The 23,470-nt window shown below is 53.6% G+C and overlaps 1 protein-coding gene across 1 annotated transcript in view; it reads right to left on the bottom strand.

Annotated features, from left to right (window-relative positions):
• Positions 1-8,858: 8,858 nt before the first annotated feature.
• The window catches only part of LOC118664294, a 38,811-nt gene continuing 24,199 nt past the window's right edge, over positions 8,859-23,470 (bottom strand). The window contains exon 3 of the transcript XR_004970289.1: positions 8,859-12,360. The gene's annotated coding sequence lies outside the window, so the exon portion shown is untranslated. The remainder of the gene's footprint in view (positions 12,361-23,470) is intronic.

Below are 23,470 nucleotides of genomic sequence, written 5' to 3'. Positions count from 1 at the left end.
CACAGGCCCCCCCGTGGCGCCCACCCACCCTCCACCCTCCACCTATTCCACTCCTCTTGATTGTCAATTAAAATAAACAGCCTGGTGTTCTGAGGCCCGGCTTCAATCTCTCTTCTCTGGGAGGAACGCACAGATCCCTGCCAGCGCCCGAAAGTCCTTGCTCAACCTTTTTAATATCTGCACAAAGCAATCAAACCCGATAAGATCTCGCAAAGGCGAGATCACTCTTCTGTCCCTGGGATGAAGCTTATTAGTCTGTGGCCCCGTCATCAGAGTTATTGTGCCATGTTAAATTTATTGGTACTATCTCACCTCATTAAATACTTAAATAGACCTGACAGGACAGAAAAACGGGCTTTTTAATTTTTTCCCCTGGCCAGAGGGAGCTGTGTTTCCCGCGTCCCAGTTCACCTCTGCTACAGCTGCTGGCCAAGAAACAAGACAGGCCCCCAGCTCCTCCCCCAGGCCGGGCTCAGGCTGCAGGTGAGAGCAGCACCCTGAGGTGTCACAGCTCTGTTCACGCTCTTGCTGTGTCCCCCACCCTGTCTGACCACATTTCCTAGGAGGAGCTTGTGGGCCAATGAGCCAGGACACTGGCTAGAAATAAAGGTCAGGGTGACTCTGGAGAGGGTATGAAGGGTATGTGCTTGTATGTGTGTTGGGGGGCACGTGAGCAGCAAAACAGCCCATCCTCAGAGCCAGGCCTGGGGCCTTTGGTTAGCAGGTAGCCCCGGTGTCCAGGGCTGGACAGTGGCCAAGGTGAGGATTCCCCAGATCAGAGCCGGAGAACTTGGCAGGCGGGCCGCGCCCTGTGGGGACCCTCTAGCCTGAAGGCCTCAAGCAAGTAAACGTGATGAGAGGGGGCTGACTCGGTCCCATGCCTCCCCCAGCCGCCAGTTGCTTGTATGTGTATGGTTTGGGGATAAGGCGGATGTTGGAATGGAAATGAAGGACCTGCAACCTAGAAAATGTTCCTTAAAGAGTTCCATCAAGAGGCTGATGATTTTATCTCATTCATCAACCAGTTTCCTCCCCAGCCAAGGTGATTTGGGACACAGCCTCACGGCATCCCAGCTCGCCTCATAGCTCCACCTGCAGAGCAGGCCTCTCCTCCAGCTGTTTCCCTCGCCCAGCACAGGTCCTTGTTTGCACCTTGTTAATAAGGTGGGCAAGGGGCCAGGCAGCCGCTCTCGGGCGCCTTCCGTTCCTAATGCCCTAAATGGCCATGACAGCGCACTTAATTTCCGTTTTAGTGCAGCTGCTGGGGAGACATGGCAGGCCGAGACCAGGGTCCTGTGCTGGTATCTTCAGCTGTGGCCATCAGCCTCCCTGCAATTAGACACGACCTGGAGCCTGTGGTCCCGCAGTGCCAAAGCTCCTCGGACTTACATAACTGTCCCCCATTCAGAGCTCCAGGCTCTTTACAAGCTCTGTGTCTCCCAGCGTTAAAACAGCGACAATCCCGGGCCCACCTGGGAGGGAAGGCCGGCCCAGAAGGGCTGGGTAATCTGTGTTATCAGCCTAGACCAGTGTGGGACACCAAACACCCAGGGCGTGTGCAGAAAACGTAGGTGATTGACTTTTCCCCCCTGGGAGCATGGCCCTTCGTCTCATTTGGAATGTCCCCTAGTAGACAGGGAAGTGAGGTGGTCCTCAGCCTCAGACGGACGGGGCTTCTGCTGCCTGCGGTGCACGCGGGAGCCATGTGGGATGCTAAGTGGGCCGAACTGTGGCTGGGCTGTGGTGGAGTTAGAGAATGTCACCTGGGAGGAGGTTTGGAGGGGGCGGGGAGTCTGCTGTGGATGGGATATAAAGGCCCGGTTTGGTCTGAAGCACATGCTGGTGGGGGAGAGGAGGGCAGAGAGGTGATTAATTGCCGCCTGGGTGGTAGCAAGTCTTCTTTTGGAAGCTGCAGCCTCAATATCTTTAGTGGCTCCTCCCATGGCCTTAAATCAAGGGCGAGCACAGAATGGGGGTCAGCAGCTGAGGGACCAGCCCTAGGTGGGCTGGCCGAAGACGGGTGAGGGTTGGAGAGTCATCTGGGCATGCGTGGTGCCGGTTCAGATCAGCCTTTCTTCAAAGCCTGAATGATGAACGGATGATCATTCAAATAGGAATCAATGATAGAGCGCCTTCAGAGGAGCCCCGCCTTTTCTGACCCATTGACTTGGTTAGTCACTGGCTCATGGGGAGGGTGGAAGCCCATAGCGGGGACTCTTTCCCATGGTACAGGCCAGCGGCACTCAGCCCTACACCCCCGTGTGCCTGTGGGAGGTGAGCTTCCCTGATTCTCCCCTGATTGGTCTGTCATGCTCTCCTGCAGCGAGGGGCTGCAAGCCCAGTGGCTAGGACTCGCCTGAGGTGTGGGGAAACCGCAGGTTCCTACAGAGGTGTGGAGTCAGAGCTTCAGGGCAAGTTACCTGCACTTTTGCCAGGCTCTCCAGGTGCTCCTCAGGTGACCTGCGTTTGGGAACCCTCCCCAGGCTTACTGTCCTTCTAAGTGGGGCCTGCTCAGCCCTTGCCCGCCCCGCCCCCCCACCCCCCCCCAGTCCCCGCCTTCCAGTTTTCAAACTTCCAGGGTTGGTGACTGCATATTCAAGTTCCAGAACTTGTTGGGAAGGTGGTAGAAAAAAAGCAGAAAATGGTCTGAGGTGTGTTGTGTTTTACTGGGACATCAGTCACTCCTTTGGGGAGGATGGCATGCAGGTAGGAGTCACGGAGTTCTGTGGGAGACGAGGGGTTTCAGGCAAATAGAGCCTCCCCTCCCTAAGTAGGAGTCTCCTCACCTGCCAGGGAGGGGCCGGGGGAGAGGATGATTCATATCCCTTCCCTCCTTGACACTCAGGGATTCTTTCATCTTCAGGGCAACTGTCTCCACCCCACATGGCCTGACACCAGGGAAGGTATTTCTGCTTCTAGGCAAGGGGTCACGCTCACATGTGTAGCCTGTGGCTTCTCTCTCTCCCAATGAGCCAGAGGTAGAGTCTTGAAGCAGGTCACCTCCCCTCTGCCCAGGGAAGCCACAACAAAGGTCTGCTCTGGGCTGCTGGGGCCTCTGGCTCGCTTTCATGTGGTCTTTTCTTGTCAGGCTGGAGAACTTCTTTGGCTTCCTGCTCCATGGCTGACCCCCAGGTGGTCCTTCTCAACTTATTGATTATAAGTCTTGCTCTCAGAGGCAAATATTTCTACCCCTTTTATTCCTTATGATCTTATTGCCCTCAGATCAAAGTACAGGACATGCTACCTTTTAAAAATATATATTTTTATTAATTTCAGAGAGGAAGGGAAAGGAAGAGAGAGATAGAAACATCAATGATGAGAGGGATTCATCGATTGGCTGCCTCCTGCATGCCCCCCACTGGGGATCAAGCCGACAACCTGGGCATGTGCCCTTGACCAGAATAGACCCAGGGACCCTTCAGTCCGCAGGCCAATGCTCTATCAACTGAGCCAAACCAGCCAGGGCAGGGCACTCTCTTAACAGATCTTATGTGCCTGAGTTCTCAGCTACTGTAAGGTATTAGGAAGAGCTGATCGCCAAGTTTCTGTGTCTTACGCTGGTTCCCAGGGCCAGTGGGTTTATGAGTGACATCTCACTGAGAAGTCCAGGATGCCTCAGGGTAATTGCCCTTAAACAACAAATTGCTATTTACAAATGACCATGGACGATGACATCTGTCATTGTCTAAGAAACATGGTCTTCGGGAGAAAAGCTGAAACTCTGGACATGACCACACTGAGTCCAATTCCAGAATCATCTGCCGATGGGCACCGTGCTCCCGCCATGGTGCTGGCACTGGGGATGCTGGGAGACACCCAGAGGAAGGAGATCTAGATCTGTCCCCAGAGGAGTTCGCCTTGAAGAAGGGCAGGCCCCATCCATCAGTCAGCCATGGGAGGCTGGAAGGGAGTCGTACCTGAAACCGGCTAAGGAGGGAAGCGTACTTAAAAGAACCTTCAAAACTTGGACTCTAAAATCTAACCCTGTGCGCCCTGGCCTGGTGGCTCGGTGGGTTGGAGCATCCTCCTACACATCAAAGGGTTGGAGGTTCAATTCTGGTCAGAGCACATACCTAGGTTTCCGGTTCAACCCCTGGTTGGAGCAAGTACAGGAGGCATGGACAGGAGGCAATGTTTCTCTCTCACATTGATGTTTCTCTCCCTCTCCCTCTCCCTTCCTCTCTTTCTAAAAATCAATAAAAACATATCCTCGGTGAGGATAAGAAGTTAACTCTGCCCTGTGGCTGAGTGAGGCTACAGGTTTGAGCTCAGTATATTGGAAACTATTTGCTTCCCTTCCTTTAAAAATGTTGTTTCTATCACCTAGTACTTATGTACAAAGGGTAGGGGTCTTTTCAGTATTTTTATGAGGACATAGCTTGATGCAAGCCTTGCATGGCACAGGCCTTTGATGGTGGTAAATTCCATGGCTTTTGTTTGTTTGGGGTGTTTTGTTTGTTTGTTTGTTTTTAATATCAACTTTGTCAATAGCCAAAAATAAAGAGGTTTGTATTTGGGCGCAGGAGGTTAAAAAATCTGAGTGTTTATGCCAAATTTGCTGATCCCCTAAATCATTCCTTGAGTCAAGTATTGGTACTTTGATATAGTGGCTGATAGACTAATGATTAATTCATTTATTTATTCAATAAACACTAAATGGATTTCCTTATCTAAATTCTTAATTCAAAAAAAATCAAGATGGATGTTTTTCTTCCTTCTAGTTCCTCTTTTCTTGGTTTCCTTCCAATGTAATTAAGAGGAGGCAGAGAGAGCCGGGGGAGCGAGGTCTGGCGGGCCTCCCCTGGGACGCATGCTCTTCCCAAGGCCGCTCCCCAGGGACGAGGCCTTGAACGTGGGGAGAGAGGGCAGCGGCCTCTTGGAATCCGACTTTCTCTCCGTTTTTGTCCTCTTCCTCTCTGCTCCTTTGGTCTCCCCTGGCTTCTTTGTTCTCTGAGGCGTTCAGCCTGGGGTGGGTGGCAGGTGGGTTCCCCGACCTGGTATCTGAGCCGCCTCCTCCCCCGTAACCCAGGGAGCTGAGAGCTTCTGCTACTCCCGTCTCCTGAGATCCCTTTTAATATTATTTCATTTCTTTTAACCTTTATTAAGACAAACATTGAGCAGAGAATAGTCTACACTCCCCCCAGAGACACTCTCCATTTTGATATTAAAAAACAACACAAAAGAAAACCTAAACCCACCAACCTGAGGCCCGGAGGAGAGAGAGAGGAGAGGAAAAAAAGAAAAAGGAGAAGAATATCCTAGAGATATTTTTACCTTCAAAGATCCATCACTCCTTATTGCATATCACAGACATGCCTGCAATCTCATCTTCCTACAATTCTCCGTGAAATAAGTGTAAATGGAAAATAATACCCATTTTGAAAGTTCAACAAAATGTCTTTATCCACCAAATGTAGCCCCAGCTGTCTCATTTTCAGAAACAAAGCGAGGTTTTAAATAGCAGCTCACTACCCAAATAAACAGCGGCAGCTCCACCCAGCCCGCATCGAGCTGCTGGGGACCCTTGTGATGGCCCTTCTCTCAGGACAGAGTTCTGTGGAGGCCAGCACCCCAGCCCAGCAGCCCATGGGGAGGGAGAAATGGCGGAAGTCTGCAAACATTTAAAGCACCACCCGCGCCCCGCCCGCCCCCCCCCCCCCCCACCTGGGAGAGTCATCTGGGAGAGCCACCTGGGTTACCAGCTCCCTCTGGACCAAGCCGGCAACACTGTCCCCCTCGTCCAGCACCTCATTCCCCTGTGAAGTACAGATGGTGTGACAGTGGCCTGGCTCCCCGACCCCCCATCCCCCCTTCCCCACCCCGAGAATGGAAATGTGCTGAGCAGGGCAAAGATGGGGGAAAGCTCATGAGTGAACGGTTTAACCCTTTCACTAATTAGCTCCATGACACTGAGCAAATCCTTGAGACTCAGTTTCTGCCAGGCTCATCTCTCCTACATCTCGATGTCTGATAGGAACCCCGCGGAGCATGGCCCCTGCCCCTGCTTGACCTCCTCCTTCCAGTTTCTCTGCCTCAGTTAAAAGCAACTCCATCTGTCCAGCTGCTCACGTGAAAACAAAAGTGTGACTCCTCTCTTTGCTTCCACCCACAGCTCATCCGACAATAATACCCGTTGGTTCCACCTTCAGATACAGCCAGAATGGGGTCCGCTCTCCCCGCAACACCATCACCCCCGTGCTGACGCAGGCCGGGGAAATGACCGAACCGGGAGCCACCTGCCTGCACTCACAACCTGGCTCTGTACTTGCGAGCTGCGTGCACTAGGCGAGTTCCTTATCAGGCCTCTGTGCCTTGGTTTTTCAGCAGGAAAGTGGGAGCAGTAATAGACTGGACTTTGTCGGGCTCTTGTGAAGACTAGTCTAGATGGACAAGGAACTTAAAATGGTGCCTGGCCCATCGTAAGTGCTATGTAAGCACACATTGTTATTGTTGGTATTATTCTCAATACAGCACCAGAACGATCCTGTTAAAATCCAGATCACACCACATCACTCCTCTGTTCACGATCTCCTCGCGGCTCCCTCAGGAGACAATCCCAAGCGCTTTCCTGCAGGAGCTGCTCGTGGGTCTCCGCACCTCTCCCAGCCACACGGAACCTGCACTTCCCGTGCACACGGGGACATTCCTGCCTCGGGGTCTGCCCCGTTTCCTCTGCCGGAACCCACTTTCCCCAGGGAGCCTCGCGGCTTGCTCCCTCGCTTCACTCAAATATCATCTTCTCCGTCTTCAAATATCACGTTCTCCATGAGGTCATCCCTAACTACCCTACTTAAAGTTAAGTCCAAATTTTCTCCATTCCTTTCTTTCTGCTTTGTTTTGCTCCCTAGCACTTATCACACCTAATATGCTATATATTGTACTTATTTATTTTGTTTACTATCTGTCTCTTTCCATTAGACTGTAAGCCCCAGGAGTATAGATTTTTTTTTTTTTTTGGTCTGTTTGCTCACTGATATATTCCCCAACACTAGCACATAATGGACGTTCAATAAATATTTGTTCAATGGATGAATATAAATACAGTTAAACCTGACGATCTTGAAAACCTCCCTCCCCTTTTCGGTTAACATTCTCTGATTGTTTAATGTGTCTTCTTACCGGTGGACAGAGATGTCTGCAGTTACAGCATCAAAAAGAGGTTCGGTGCCTCTTTAAGAGCCGCAGGAAGGTTGGTGGAGGGCCAGCCTGGGACGCAGGCCTCTGACAGGGACTTCAGAGCTCCTCCTCCCCTTGTCTCGGCCAGCAGCACTCATGTCTGGCCATGAGTCACCCTGGTGATCAGGAGCTGGGAGGCATCTAGGGAATGTGGGATGGAATTGATGTATCCAGGTGTCACTCTCTCCGAGTTGTTTATCGGAAGTGACACTGGGGGAGATTGACAGGTTGTCATTGGCCAAATAGGCAAATCACAGGTTCACAGACGCATGGCAGCCCCTGCTGCGTGGAGACTGGAGGAGAGCCTCTGAGGAGGCCTCCACAGAGCTAGTCCGACATGTGACCGCCAGGCAAGCGGAGCGCTGGGACACGTAGTGACCCCTTCTCAGCCTCATGGGTCACTTAAGTTGGGGGTGTTCCTCATTTTTCTCAGATCTATCTATCATCTATCTATCTATCATCTATATCTATTATCTATATCTGTTTATATCGATCTATCTATCATCTATCTATCTATCTATCTATCTATCTATCTATCTATCTATCATCTATCTATCATCATCTATCTTGCTCTTATGCCTTTTCAGAGAACCAACTGCACCACCCGGGTCAGCCCTTATGAAGTCCCCATGAGCAGAGCCCATAAGCTATTCAGAGAGCATGGATTGGCCAGAACCCAGCCTGCCATTGGACCAAGGATGTGGGGACCATTACATCTTCTTAGACCCGCACCAACCTCTCTTTACCTCCTTTCAGCATAAGAATGATGCCTAATCGTTACTGAGCATTTACTTCTGCTGAGCCCTTAACACACTTTAGCTTATTGTATCTTCACAGCAGTTGGAGAAATGAGACTCTAAAGGTCAAATCACCTGTTTGGGTCCTGAGGCCAGAGCTGGTGGCCAAACCAGATTGCAATCCAGGCATCTGTGACCCAAGCACTCATCCCTGGACTGATGTCACTCCAGGGCGGTCAGAACCAGCCCGTCTCCTTACCACTTAGCCAGGTCTTCGAAGGCCGTCACTCAGGCACTTCTCCACTACTTCACATTCTCCCAGCACAGATGCTCTGCTGAACCCAAAGCCACGTCCCTTCTAATTCCATTCTGATGAGTGTCTCAAAGATCTTGTCTTTATACCTCAGAGCTGAGCACAGTGCCTGTCCCAGTCATGGTTAACAACTGTTCATTGAATAAAGGAATGACTTGTTTAGACTCCATCTTAGTGCCGCATACTTGCTTTCCTCCTGCAAAGCTGTCTCCATGCCTAGTGTTCAATCCACATTTCTCTCTACTTTCAAAGCCGAATCTAACACTTGATAATTTTTCTGTTGGTTATGAGTGTACTTTGGTGCAAAATGTAAGAGGGGATAAATGCCTTAGAAACATGTTAACCCCTAAACTCAGTAATTTTTTTCTAGGAGTTTAGCCTAAAGCCACAATCACATGTACATAAAAAGGCGACTGCCAGGGTGCCACACAGCAATGTTTGAGGTGGCACAGAGCCGGCGCTCTCTGGATGTCCAATATTAGAGGACCAGAAACAAAATGACACATTTTCTTTTATATTTGTATAGTAGAATACTTTCTAGTCATTAAAAATAATGAAGATATATATATAAATAAAATTAAGTTTAAAAAGTAGGTTATAAAATAATACTCCAAGAATAATTTGATTTTTATTAGAATTGCATGAATATAAATACATGCATCAAAAACGTCTCCAAGGACATATATCAACCTGTAGACAGTGGTTATCTTCAGATAGAAATTATAGGTAATTTTTTCTTCTTCATTTCACTTATCAATTTTCTTATTTTCTGCAAAACACAGGTTTTAAAAAAAATTGACACTCTCTAAGAAATATTCACTGATTCCGTTAATCGTCTCCCGATTTGAGGCCCGTCTGCGTGGCTCTGTTTTAGCACGAGCTGGACAGGAGTGTAGGGTCTAGCATTGTTCCCATGGGTGAGCGTTTCCATTCTTAACAGCTCCTTCAAGGCGGGAGACCTCTCTTCAATCTATAGTAGTTTTTAACTGCAGAATTTAGTATACAGCACAGTATAGCAGTGCTGCAATTTGTTCTCCCTCCCCATCATTTATTCCTGTGAGGTAGAAAAGGAAGAGTCCCGGGGGAGAAGAGGTGAAGCCATTTGCCCAGGGCTGGGCAAAGGCCCAAATGAGCCCATGACGCCAGAGGCAGTAAATAACTCAGGGAGCTCTGAGGTCGGGCCGGGCCTCCTCCCCTGACACCCTGACCTGCATGATGGGCCACACGCCGTTAGGGTTCATGCAGCCACTGATGGGGCTCCCGCCAGCCCATCCAGAAGGGGCTCCACAGTTGGGACTGGATAGGCCTGAAAGTATGGCCCCTGAGGGGCAGCCCAGGCCACCCCAGGGGAGCTGGGTGGGCCAGAGCCCTGTGGGCTCTGAGAATCAAGAATGAAGACACGTGGCTGCCTCAGCCTCCTCTGTGCAACTGCAGCCCCAGGGAGAAATCTACAGCATCGCCCAACCAGGCAGAGTGAAAGGGGATGAGTCAAAAACACCAGAAGGAGGACTTAGATAATAACATGGTGAATGGCTTGGACAGCAACTGTTGCAGTGATGTTACCTCCCATTTGTACAGGGCTTTCCTGTGTAAAAATGCTTTCATGGCTCTGGCTGGCGTGGCTCAGTGGATAGAGCGTTGGCGGTGGACTGAAGGGCCCCAGCTTCAATTCCCATCAAGGGTACATGCTTAGGTTGTGGGCTCGATCCCCAGTGGGGGCATGCAGGAGGCAGCCAATCAATGATTCTCTCTCATCATGGATGTTTCTGTCTCTCCCTCTTCCTTCCTTTCTGAAATCAATAAAAATATATTTTAAAAGAATGCTTTCATGTATATTATAGTATTTGACCCGACAGCAGCCTTGTGAAATAGACAGGGAGAAAGCTGGGCCTCAGAGAGAGCCATCAATTGGCCAGAACCACACTGCCAGTAAGAGGCCGGTCTTCTGACGCCACTGTGCTAAGAGGATCCGCCCGAGTGAGCGGGGCACACGGCTCCGTGTTGAAGGAAGCTCACAGGTGTGTTTCAGGCATAGAGGGCTCCGCACCAGGTTTGGCTGAAGTTTAGACAGAATCCGGCTTGGGGTGGGGGTGGGGGATGAAAGGATCACAAGGGCCCCACACCGTGCCAGGGCAGCGGGGAAGGCAGAAAGGCCATCGCCATGAGCCCGGGAGTGTGCCCTCCGGCCTCAGACGCACACCCGGCGGCACAGGGATAACGGAGACCCTGCTTCCACTTTCAGCCGCCAGTGGATGGGATGAGGCCAGCAACAGAACTCTCTGCCCAGGCTTCAGGCAGGACCCCACGGAGCAGCGGGTGAGCTCAGTGGGTATAAAGCAGGGATACAAGGAGCCAGTGTGGGGGAGTCAGACTGGCACTTGAGAGATCTCTGGAAATTAGAAAGAAAAAATCTCTGAGTGTGTCCCTGTGAGTGCCACAGTGTGTGTGTGTGTGTGTGTGGGGGGGTGACAGCTGGGAAAAGCCAGCAAGGAAAACAGCTGCTCTGTCCGTTCTATAAACAAAGATACATTCCAGTGGCCATTTCCTTGTCCCCAAGGGCTCCAAGAGCAAAGGACTGACTGGATTTATCCCTGCCACATCTTAAAGGTGCAGGCCATGCCCTCCTGAGTGCGGTGTGAGGCTCTGCAGTCCTCTCAGCCACCGCCCTCACAGTTCCTCCCTGGCATGGCTCCATGGGACTCTCCTGGGTTCTGTGAGCCTCAGGAATGCAGCCCAGCCACTCCCCAGCGCCATCTTTGCTTCCGGATGAAGGAGAATGGAGCCCGCTGCTCAGAACAACTTTGTTTCAAGGAACATATACTGTTTGGGGTCCAGGCATTGCTTCTGAGATGATTTTATACCAGGGATTGGTTCAGCAGAAGCCAGCAGCTATTACCTAGATCTGGATGAACAAAGGCAGGACCCTGAAGAGCTGGGATCCAGTCCTGAATGGGGCAGCGCTGCTGACACCCCGGAGCTGGAAGGCAGGGCCCCAAGCTCAGTGCTTTGAGCTGACTGCGCCCCGCCCACTCCTGTCTCAGGAGGTGAGAGTCACTCAGGGCTCCGCAGAGCTGGGACTCCGCCTTCCCAGGGGACCCTGCCTGGCTGGTGCTGGGACCTCGGGCTGCAGTGAGGTTGGTACTGTGAGAGCCAAAGGAAGTTGGTGCCCGGAAGCCACTGCTGCCGCTGGGCAAGGGCACCTGTGCTGGGGCAGCAGAGGCAGAAACAGCAGGTGGATAGGAAGGAACAAATCCTTTCTCCCCTCCCCCAGCTTTCAGGTCTCGCTCTAGCTCCTCCTATTGGCAAAACCAAACAGGAGCCCAGTGGCCAAGGAGAAATGCAATTTGCAGAGTCCCAGCCCAGCACCCCAGAGCAAACCATAGAAAGGTGGGTTTGGAGCTTAGTGTCTGGCATGGAGCCTTATTCCCAGAGGGTGCCCTCATGAGGGAGTGTTTCACAGACACACCTAGGGAATGGCAGAAGGTGGGTTGGGCTTGCTTACAGCACGTGGCCTTGGCCAGCTCCTCGGGTCCCCACGTCTGAGCTCCCATGGCTTAGCTTCCTAGGAGAGGTCTGAGTGCTTTCACGCATTGCATGGAAAAAGTCTGGGGTGGTGGGCACGTCTCCCGCTTACCCCTTTTGGATCATCCTGACCCTTTGCCCCTTGCCCCAGACTGAACAAAGCCTGCTTCCAAGTCATAAGAAAAAGGGAGATTCAAGTGTCAAACAATAATAGCAAGATATTATCAATACAGGCCTGTGATTGTGTCGTATGAAAATAAAATACACACCAGTTAATCAAAGCACTACAGACACTTTTAAGTAATCCCACGTTGGCTTCGCATAGCTCCATATACCGCCGGCAGCGCTCTTGTCTTCCACCAGAGACCATAATGTACATCAAAAATTCTCCTTTAAATTTATTTTCAGTAAAGATTGGTCTTTTGAACTTCGGCTGTCGAGGCTTAAGGGTACAAAATCTCCTCTTGCCTTTTTCTCTTTCTTTTTCTGTCTCCCCGGTCTTTCTCTTTGGCGGGGCGGCGGCTCCGGGGCGGGGGAGGAGAGCAGCAGTGGCTGCCACACGTCTTGTCAAACCTTCTGTCCTTTGCATGGATCAGTTCCTCTCATCTGCCACTTGATTAAGACATTAAAGCGGGAAGGTGAAGGAAGGTTGCGCTGCAGCAAGAGGGAGTGAGAAGCAATTCCTCCCGGTGCGCAGCCTCGGCGCGTCCTCAGAGCCCAGGTGTGTGGGCAGGACGCCAGGTGCCGAGGGGGCCCGCGGACACCCCGGCGCCGAGCCTGCTCCCTGCCCTCACCGAGGGCATGTCACACAGGACAGCCTTCCCCTCCCACAGAGCAACGGCGGCAGTTTGTCAGGGGAAACAGCCCATTTTAGTGGCGAAAGCCTAGTCCTAGGTTCGGATAGGAATTTATTGCTTAGTAGCCGTGTGTCCTGATGTCAGTTTCCGTTCTCGTTTTTACTGCGGTGAAATAGACATGACATAAAGTTTACCACTTTAAGTGGACAGTTTAGCGGCATCAAGTACATTCACATGTCTGGCTACCGTCACCACTTCCTTATGTTCCCAACCTGGGCTTCTGTCCGCACTGCGCACTAACCCCCTCCGGCGCCTGGAAGCCGTCACTCCGCTGTCTCCCTAGACTTGACTGCTGAGGTGTTTTGTGTAGGCGGAACCCTATAGTATTTCTCTTTTGTTGGCCGGCTTAATCCGCTCAGCACAATGTCCCTCCACGCGGTGGCCCTGGGTCAGCTTTTTTTTAAAAAATATGTTACTGATTTTTCACAGAGAGGAAGGGAGAGGGATAGAGAGCTAGAAACATCGATGAGAGAGAAACATCCATCAGCTGCCTCCTGCACAACCCCTACTGGGGATGTGCTGGCAACCCAGGTACATGCCCTTGGCCGGAATTGAACCCGGGACCTTTCAGTCCACAGGCCGACGCTCTGTCCACTGAGCCAAACCGGTCAGGGCCCTGGGTCAGCTTTTATTCTAAGTGTCCGGAGAGCTGCCGGCTCACACACGCTGCGTCCTTGCCTTGCTCGAAGGAAGAGTGGGTTGAGTGAAGTTCATTGGCGGAAAGATGAAACTATAACATAGACTCTTTGAAGTGGAAGGGATCTTCAGTATCACCTAGCTCTCCCTCCCGGCACAGGGACACCTTCCTTGTCCCCTCTGAGTGGGAAGGTGAGCTGATGAAAGCAGTATTTCTCCATATTTTACAAGTAAAATCACATATTTCCTAAGATGCTGTTCATAACAACACTTCTTTTTAAAACATATAAATATATTTTATTGATTTCAGAGTGGAAGGAAGAGGGAGAGAGAGATAGAAACATCAGATGAGAGAGAATCATTGATTGGCTGCCTCCTGTACACCCCACACTGGGGATCAAGCCCGCAACCCGGGCGTGTGCCCAGACGGGGAATCGAACAATGACCTCCTGGTTCATAGGTCGACGCTCAACCACTGAGCCACGCCGGCCGGGCCATCACAGCACCTCCAATGCAGGCCCAGCCGGGGCTCGCTTCCCCATTTCACCGAGGGTGAAACCAAAGCCCAGAGGGCTGAGCTGACTGTCCCTGGCCCCTGTGCGGAGGCTCTGGTGTCCAGCCTCCTGGCCGCCCCAGCACGCCCCTCACGCTGCCAAGTCTGTGCAGAGCGGTTTCATTTCAGCCCTTCTCCCGGCTGCACTCGCCTCTTTCCTGTCTTGGAGTTGTTACCTCAGGGTCTCAGGTCTCAGCAAAGGAAAAGGGCTGGGGCGGCGTTCGGACAGGAGCGGGTGTGGGGGAGCTCCCAGCAAAGGGCCCACTCCACTCAGACTCCACAGCGGCGCCCGCACCGCCTCCCTGTGAGTCGGGAGGTTCTTTCCAGCCTTTGGCCCAAGTCCTCCCCTCTTGCCCTGAGGTCAGCGGGAACAGATAAGAACTGCAACTGTCCTTCATGCTGGGAGGCACATTCCTCGCTCACCCTCCCCTGTCCTTGAGTCTCCCAATCCTGAGCTCCCCGGGGAAGAGAGGACATGGGCAGGGAGTCTCCTCGTCACCCCTGGCAGCTGGCTGGAGGGGGGGGCGGTGTTCTGGAGGCCACCGAGGTCATCCCAAGGGCTTGCTCCCCAGGGAGCTCCCAAGTGGTGGGTGAGATTTAAGAACCACGGGTTGCCTTCCATCTGCCAGCTCCAGGGTCAGGCGCCCTCAGATGGTGCAGGACGTGGGGGGCAGAGGGCCAGGGGAAGAATGTGGCCTGGAACACCAGATGAGTGTAAATAAGGAGTGTTCTGTTGGCTGTTCTTGTCTTTCTTTTGATCTCCTGAAAGGAACATATCCCTGCGATGAACACCCCGGACTTATCTGCAGCCCTGCCTCTGGATTCTCAGGAATGAAATCCCAGGCAGACTCCCAGAAAGAGTGTCCTGGCCACAGGTGAGCAGTGAGATGGGTGGGTGGGTGGGAAACGGGGTACGTAGCAGAGCCTCGGCTTCTCTGGGGACCGGGTCCTTTAGGACCAGCGCTGGTGCAGGTGGGGAGAGGGGAGAGGATCTCAGTTGGGCTGGAGCAGCAAAAGGCTCTCTGGAGGCCCAGGCCCGACCCTCTGGAGCATCCTCAGCGGCCGCAGCTGTGCTCCTGAAAGCCAGCAGCTGTGACACACCTTCCGACCCAGACAGGAGCCACGCCCACGTTTTAAGGGCTGATCTCGTCCCGGGAAGGTGCTGGAAGGTGACCACGGACCTGGGCCACGGCAAACGGGCCCTGCAGCCCCAGACACCTTCTTCCCGAAGCCCCCGTGAGCGAGGCAGGACCAGGGTCCTCACTCACACCCTCACCCGGTGGAGAGCAGGCTGCCAGGTGCCAACTGAGAGGCCAGGGAAGGCGGGGGAGGGGCATCCGGTAGGGGCAGGAGGTTCCGATTTCCCCTCTGTCTGGGGTTCTGGCTTTGTTTTTGTTTGTTTTTTAAAATCCTCATCCGAAGATATTTTTTCCAATGATTTTTAGATAGAGTGGAAGGGAGATTGGGGCTGGGGTGGGGTGCAGAGAGAGAGAGAGAGAGAGAGTGAGAGAGAGGGAGTGAGAGGGAGTGAGAAAGGTGAGAGAGAGACTCGCACATGCCTGAACCGGCTGGGGGTGGAGCCCATAACCGAGGTATGTGCCCTTGACCAGGAATCGAACCCATGACCCTTTGGTCCATGGGCCTATGCTCTAACCACTGAGCAACTGGCCAGGCCTGGCTTGTTTTGAAGCCCACACCCAGTTGTCCTGAGGGGCCGCTGCAGTTCTGGGGATACCTGGACCGAGGAGCACGGCGCCCATGCTCAGTCACCGAGTGCGTTTTTCCGGTTAATTCACGTCCCAGCTCCACGAGCAGCGCTGCTGGAGGGACCGGCGTCCTCACAGTCTCGCCGGCCTCGGAGTCGGGCACCGGCGCTGCTGGAGGGACCGCCGCTCCGGCCAGCAGCCAGGGAAGCCCGGCGCCCTCAGTGCCGGAGCCGCACCTGAGGGGACAGGGCTTTCCCTCAGCCGTCGGAAAGCCCTTGACATCACGTTAATAGTGTCACGTCTTATTGGCTCTCTCATTTAACATGATATTAAACTTCTCAGACTCTGTCTCGGCTGAGGTACAAGGTTGTTGGGATGCAGACAGATTGGAGCAGTGGGAGATGGGCCGACAGGAGCTGCCCGCTGGGGGGGGGGGGGGGGGGGGGGGGGGGGGTTGTGTGTGGGGGAGAGGCCGAAGGCGTGGGCCACGGGCTCCGCAGACAAGCTTTGCCCCAAGGAACCCCATGCCCCTCCCGGTGCTGTGCTTTCTGACATTGAGGGGCACCTCAGGGCAGGCGGGGGCTCCAAGCTGGCATCGGGCACTCCTGGTCCTCACACGTCTACTTCTCAATGGAGTAATGGAGTAAGGGAAACACTGACGCTGACACACATCACGGAGTCTGAGAAGCACAGCTGGGGTGCTGCACGGCTCGGCCTGGGACAGGACGCCGCCTGGTCTTCCCATGGTGACATCACACAGCGATAGCAGCGAACATTACTGGTGCTGCCGTCCGGCGACTCTGTTCTAACTGCTTGACCACGTGACGCCTCTGGGCTCCTCACAACAACCGCTAAGCTAGACGCTATGGTTGTCCCCGCTGCCCCCATTTTCAAGATACAAAACGGAAGGAAGAGTTGCCCAAAACTCCTGGCTAGTAAGCAATGCAGCCAGCACCCGGGCTGTGGCTATGCTCTGTTCTCTGCCTGGAGCGCGGCGTGTCACAGCTGCAGAGGCTGAGGACCGGCCTGGCCTGGGCCGCCCCTCTCTCTCTCCCCGCCATTCTCACGGGCAGGAGTTTCTGGCAGGCAGGCAGGCAGGCAGGCAGGCAGCGGCACCCCACCTGTCAGACGCAAAACCATAAATAACATATTTTAAGCAAATAACACCGCAGCAATCCAATAACGCATGTCTAAAGCCATTCCCATGTTGGAGAGATACAGGAACACTTTCATGCTTTGTTTAAAGAAATTGTTTCCAGCATATTTGTAGTGAATCACTCCAAAGAGTTGATTTTGGATGATTGATTTATAGGAATCCAGCTTGCACGCCAAAGGATGACACTTAAATCATATCTTCTTTTCATTTACAGCGAGGAACAAAATGATCATATTTTGACAAGTCTGATCATTTTGGGGGCTGAGCAGATTCCCTCCGTGGGCTCCATCTGTAGCTCGTGAAACGGAGAGAATGTTATTTCCTCTCATTAAAACCGGCGGCTGCTTCGGTGGCTGCCCCAGAGAACGCAAAGGCCTGCGCTTTGTTCTGCAGCCGCCTCCCTCTGACTTTACGAAGGGGCGTACTTTTAGTTGTGATCATCAAGGCCCATCTTCCGTGGGTGTGAACTTAGAGCACCCCTAAAAGAGGCCCCTGTCCCCCCACAAAGGAGTGACTTGCCCACACAGTCCTGTGTCCTCCACCCCTGATGCTCTGCAGGCTCTGACCTTCTGACCTCGGACCCCACAGGGGCCTCCTCGCAGTGCCAGGCCTGGGGCTCTGACTGCCTCAGTGGGAGGGAGGGTGACCTTCGCCCTTTGGTGCCTGGCCTCTCACTAAACCCAGCAGGGGGTCTGTGGCCTCATCCATTCCAGTTCCCCGCTGGCTCAGAAGCTGCCGCCTCACACCCCGAAATCCCCGCCGTGGCTGTGCCCATGCTGGGTCCTGCCCAGGTCCTGCCGGTCTGTGAGGGCGGGCCCTCCTCTCAGCCTCCTGTGCCATGGCCTCCGCTCTGCTCTCCCTCAGCAGGGCCGCCGCCCGCGCCACTGCCACTTCGTGGAGGAGAGTTCCGTCTGAGAGCCTCGCAGGGGAAGTTCTCGGGAACAAGCCTCGCAGGCTGGGGTCTGCGAAAGAGCATCCAGCAAAAGATCTTCCTCCTCTCATCTCCCTCTTTCATCCTCTCCCTCCCCTCCCCTTACCCTCCTTTTCCTCCCCCATCCCTTCTCCTTTCTAGTCACCATCAAGAACAGCGGCTGCAGCGGGTGGCCTGAAGCTCGAAGAAGTCCCAGGACCAGCGGCTGCAGGGAACGGCACAGCCCGAAGGGAATCAAAGATGGAGCGAGCCTTTGGGTCCCTCTGACACTGGAGCAGACACCCCCCGTGTGCCCTCAAGGGCAGCCACCCCTCTCTACCTCTCCCCGAGCTACGGCCCCCCTCATCCTCCTGGCTGAGAAATGCTTTGCACTGTGATGCTGACCTGCCCCAGGCCTGCCAGCAGCCCAGCACGGCCGCGGGTCACCTGGCTCAGGTGTGGCTGCAGGCCAGCTAGGCAGACACTTCAGGCAGCAGGTGACGTCTCCCTTGGTGTCCGGCGCTCAATACCCGAACCACGTGTTCATATTCCTGCACAAGCAATTGGCCTCGATCTGATCGGTGTGAAATGTGAGTTATTGACCTGGGCAAGTGACAGTCCGTAGCTGTGGCTTCCTCACAGGGACGCTGTCTGAGACCCGCACTGGCTCATCCGTGTAAGGGATTTGTAAGCGGGAATGTGCTGGATGGACATAAGGCAGCGAAGAAAGGCTGAAGCGCACTGAGTTCACGGGGCTGCCCCTTAGGGTGCGTGCATTGCTCAGAGACCGCTGTGAGGCGGCCCCATCAGCACCCCCTTGCTTACGGATGAGGGCTTGAGGGCTCTGGGAGGCGAAGGAAAGCCCGCCACGCCTCCAGAGCCCCCCTTTCCTCCACCATACGGGTCGTTATTATTGCCAGTATTATTATCATAAATATCATCTTCCGCCCAGCCCGCGGCACCCATTCCAGACTGAGAAGCAGTTTATCTCCCAGCTTTGCACACAAACACAAATATTGATTTTCCACCACATCAAATATTGTTCCCTCCCCAGAACGGCCCTGAGCTGCAGACAATTACATATCCAGGGACTGTGTGCTCCTCCGTCTGTACAGGTTCTCCACGGGCATGAGTGAGCGGGCCAGCAGCTATTCGCGAGGCTGGCTATAGCCGGGCTTCCCGGAACAAAGGCGCGTTGGACCTGTACCGCCTCCCCTCGCCCTGTGGACCCCAGCGCCAATCTTTTACCCATTCTCCTTGGACTACATTGTGGGAATGACCCATGGGCAGGAGTAAGCCCCCGTCTCCACGAGCGAGTAGAGAACATCAGGAGAGTTAGGTGGAGGGAAGAGGAGAGGCCATGTGTGCAATCCCTTTGATGGGGCCAACGGCAGGACACTTAGCCTCCCTCTCCGCACGGCACGAGTTTGGAGTATTTACCCAGGCAGGCTCACTCAAAGGGACAGTGAGCTGGCTCAGGCTCTTAGAAGGCAGCCTGATGACATCGTGATGTACCCGTCCCAGGCTCAGGACACGGCAGGACCCGGCATTAGCTGATTATCTGACTGTCAGCAGAGAGCTTTCGGCGCCTCTGAAGAGCCAGCCCCAGCTTTCCGTGGGGGAACGCTAAGCTCAGACGCCCTCGGAGGGGCCCTCAAGTGGAATCCTGCCCCTGGCACTGGCCCCGGGGACTCTGTTTCCATTCAGAGGTGGCAGCGAAGTGCAGCACGTCTTCCAAGCCCCACATGGCACCAGGTTCCGGCACAAGGTTCCGGCAGGCTGGAGGCGGACTCTGGCTTCCTTCCCTCTTCAGCTGGGCCCAGAGTCCCCCTCCTGTGAGGACCTTCAGCCTGTCCCCAGTCGGACCCTGGTTTCTGCCGTTAAAGTGCCCCCCTGCAGCCTTGCTGGGGCTGCAGAAGGAGGTGGTGATGGCTGGTAGGAGGGAGAGAGGGCGAGCCAGGCTGTAACCGCGCAGGGCCCAGGAGGATGTGCAGGTGGACACGCGGGCCTGTGCTTTCCAATCCGGAGGCCTGGGGGGCAGCAGGAGGGACCAACCTCAGCTGTGAAGAACTTACTTGGCTTTGAAGGCAACCAGGATGCCTCTGACAACTGCATGGCAATAACTGCATTTTATCATTTACGATATTTACTGTTCTAAGAACGTCTCATATCATTTCATCTTTCTACCCTATGAGAGACGCATGATCATTAGATTTCCATTTAGTAGCAGAGGAAGCTGAGGTTCTGGTAAGTTAAATAGCGAACCCAAGGTCAGCAGCTAGAAAGGGGTGGAGCCAGAAGTTAGGCCCACGCAGTCGGAGGCCCCAGCCCAGGCTCCTGACTCCTGCCCCCAGCCGCCTCCCTGGAGAGAGGAAAGGCCTGCGGGAGCTGCTCCATCGTCGGGCTGGCTGGGCCGCTCCCAGGAGGCAGGGAGCTGGGTGGGGACTCAGTGGGCCTGTGGGCCTTGGGAGAGTGTGGGGATTCTCCTTCCCACAGTTTCCCCGCGAGGAGGCATCCTGTTGCGGCTAAGCTGAGCCGGGCCTAGGATGCCTCTGCCCATCTGCCCTCTCGCCGCAGCTGCCTGACCTGCACCTGTTGCATTCAGTCATCAGCTGCCAAGTGGGCCAAGCGTCCGCCCCCTTTTCCATTGTCCCCGGTCCTGACCTGAGCGACCGCGCACAGGGCTGCCGCTGGCCCTCCTGGTCTCCTTGGCGGCCCAGCAGGTTTTTATCTGGCCCAGGAGGACTTGTCAGTTTCAAGAGCCTCCCCCTGATCTTTTAATAAACATTTCCTATGTTATCAGAATGTTCCTTAATTCATTCCCTCCTGTCCCCGAAAGTCTAAATCCTATTTAAGTTAATGCCCTCCATTTTCATATATAAAGACAGATACAAAATAATTATTTCCTCTCTCCGTGGCTTCCTTATCTCTAGTCCTAATAAGCCTTCGGCAGACGAACGTTCCCGTCGAAACAGAGTGTTTGTTTTTTGTTCTTTAAAGAAGAAAAATAAAATGCATTCATGGGCTTTGTCTCATTGCTCTTTTCTCTTTCAGCCTTTCTGGGCCCTGTCCTGCCCCCGTCTGCCTGCCTGCCTGGATAGGAGCCCCCCCCCCCCCCCCCCCCGCCTCCCCGCCAACCTCCGCCCCGTCCCGTCCCGTCCCGCTGCCTGGCCCTGGCAGCCCAGCGGCTCCTCTCGGTTTGGTTGGTGCTACAATCACTCTGCAGCCTCACATCTGAATTTCATCGGCCCTGAGCCGCCTTGGAGCTCAGCCCCCAGCTGGTGAAACGGGTCTGGGCGCGCAGATGCAGTCTCAAAGAGAAACACTCTTTGGTTTCCTCTCATGAAAACTAGTGAGCAGAGAATTCACAGTTCTCTTCTCCAGGCGTCTCTTTGAAGTGTCTGATTGAAAGGAGAAGGGATGAAAGGGATGGGGGTAGGGGTGGGCATAAGGCTTCCAGGTTTAAGTAGTACCTCCGAAACCTGGGACCCAGACTCCCGGGGACCCTCTCTGTTCCTTGCTATTTGGGTCGGGGCAACATGGACTGTTATTTTTGGCTGTTCTAGGCCCGATCCATTCTTTTACCTTCCTCTCCATTATTTTGAGATAAAATTTACCACACAATTTAAAGCTGGAGTTTGGGAGGAAGTCATTGATGGAAGCAGGGTTTTAAGGGGATCAGTTCAGTTCTCAGCAAAGAGTTGTTCAAACCCACAGTCGGAGCTCGCCAAGTGCCTTCTCAGTGTCAGCTGCAAAAATGATCTCATTTATTGCTCTCAACACGCTGTACCTAGGAGCCAGCATTTCCTATTTTACCCATGACATGGCAGAGGCTTAGGGGGGCTGACTTGCTCATGGCCCTCAGCCTGCAATGGTCCAATTGGGCTTAGAACCCCGTCCACCTAACTTCACCGCCTGCCTTCCTTCCTTCATACATGAGCCTTCCTTCCTGCCCCCATTCTCTCCCCTCACCTTGGCCTTCAAGAGGAAATCACTGCTGTCACTCTTCCAGCCCCACAGTCTTCGTCCGGGCAAAGAGGGGAGTGTGAGGGGCTCTTCTGTGAGGCACCTGACCGTTGACCCCTGGGCTCCGTTATCATTCGTAGGGAATGCGGGTTATGAGGCACAGAGGGAAAGCCCCAGGGAACAGCATCTGAGAGCGTGGTGCTAGGAGAGGTCAAGGACTGCGGGACGACACCTTGGACTGTCTCCAAATTAAACGCCTTCATTTTACAGTCAAGGACGCTGAGGCCTAGGAAGGGACGCGGCTAAGCCTTGCTTTCACTTGGCTCAGCAGCTAAAACCCACGGATCCAGCCCAGCCACAGAGGGCTCTGCTCCGTCACTGGAGGAACAAGTGGAGGCCACGTGGGGATCTGCTGGCAGAGGCCGGGGGTTTGGGCCCCTCCCTCTGTAAGACCCCGACGTGGGGCTTATGGAGGCGAGCAGCGGCCACAGGCCCACAGATAAAGAAGGGGCAATCGCGAGGCACACAGTCCTGAGTGGCCCGGAGGCCTCTGCCCTAAGCGGCGTGCGGTGTTCGGTTAGTGGCTAGGCCTGACCGCTCAGTGCTGCCCTTCTTCGGGCTCCCCGGAAAGGCCCAGGGGACCAGCTACCTGGTGGCCCAGAAGCCTTACAAAATATCATCAATACAGTCTCTGTGCGGTACAGGCCAGAGGGCAGAAGGGATAATGTCACCAAGGAGGTCCCATAGCTAAAGACTATTTCCAAAGCAGCCGAACAACCGTTCCCTGGAAGGGGCCACCTGAACGCCAGTCCTGGCCAGTGGTAACATCTTCCAGCGGCTGTTCCAAAGGTGATAAGCGGCCTTCCTGTGTCCTTGTCTCGTGATGCTCCCATTAGGACTACGCTCTTGCTCCTAGCAAGTACCTCTAAACATAGACATGTAACTAGCAAAGAGAAGCCCGCCACACCACTGGGCTCGTGTCATTGATTTGCAATGGGGCCACCAGCGTGGTTTGGTAGGTGTGTGGGCTGCTAGTGGTGGGAACGATGGATTTTGAAATGATCTGAGCATCATGTACCTCACTGGGGGCTCGGGACCTTGGAGCGGGGAGAATGGGAGAAGACTTGGGGAAGGGAGGGACAACCCCACAATGTGGCTTCCTAAATGCAAAGGGAACTGCCACTGGGTGCTGGTCCCAGGGGTGCCAGTCTGCACTTCAGTTTCTAGCCCCACAAAATGAGGGTGGTGGCCAGTAGTATTTCCCAAACTTCAGTTCCTTCAAGTACTATTTTTATGAGTTTTGTCAGATCTTCAAATGTTTTTCTTTCAATTGCTTACTTTTCAAATTGCCCTCACTCTAAACATACTATGCATAATACATGGGTTTGGTGTGCATGCTGCATTTTTTCTAATGTATATTAAAATAAACAGAGCTGTTAATTTTCCCCAAAGCTTATGTGCGTATCACCTGAAGTTAGTACCTTTCGCACTCCCTCTGAGGACCTCTGGGCTGAGTGAGGCAGCCCCGGGCTGTGTGACGCCACCGAGTCGGGGATGCCTTCCTTTTCCCTTTCTAAATGGAGGCTAAGCTTTGCAGAAGATCCGAGTCCCTGTTGGGAAGGAGAGCAGGATCTGTGTGCCTCACGGATGCTGGAGACAGATTCTGAGAGGAATGACAAAGTCAACGCTAATTGCAGCCAATTACTCTATCGGTTTGTGCCAGTAAGGAAATGACTTCAAGTCTGGAGTTGCCTGGGAAAGAATTACCATACTGGTAAATAATTTTTGCTGGAATAATTTGTAATGCTAAAATTTACTACAAGTACTTAGATAATAAAAAAACAACAACACCAATGCCTCTACTAGAGCTTAATAAGGCAGTTTTGTAGTGAATAACACACCAGTCACACCTGTAATTTTGTGTATGAAGAAGGAGAA

This window comes from Myotis myotis, unplaced genomic scaffold, assembly GCF_014108235.1.
Source record: "Myotis myotis isolate mMyoMyo1 unplaced genomic scaffold, mMyoMyo1.p scaffold_m19_p_10, whole genome shotgun sequence".
Taxonomy (NCBI): Eukaryota; Metazoa; Chordata; class Mammalia; order Chiroptera; family Vespertilionidae; genus Myotis; species Myotis myotis.
Note: the sequence above shows the minus strand (reverse complement) of the source record. Positions and strands in the feature narration are given on the sequence as shown.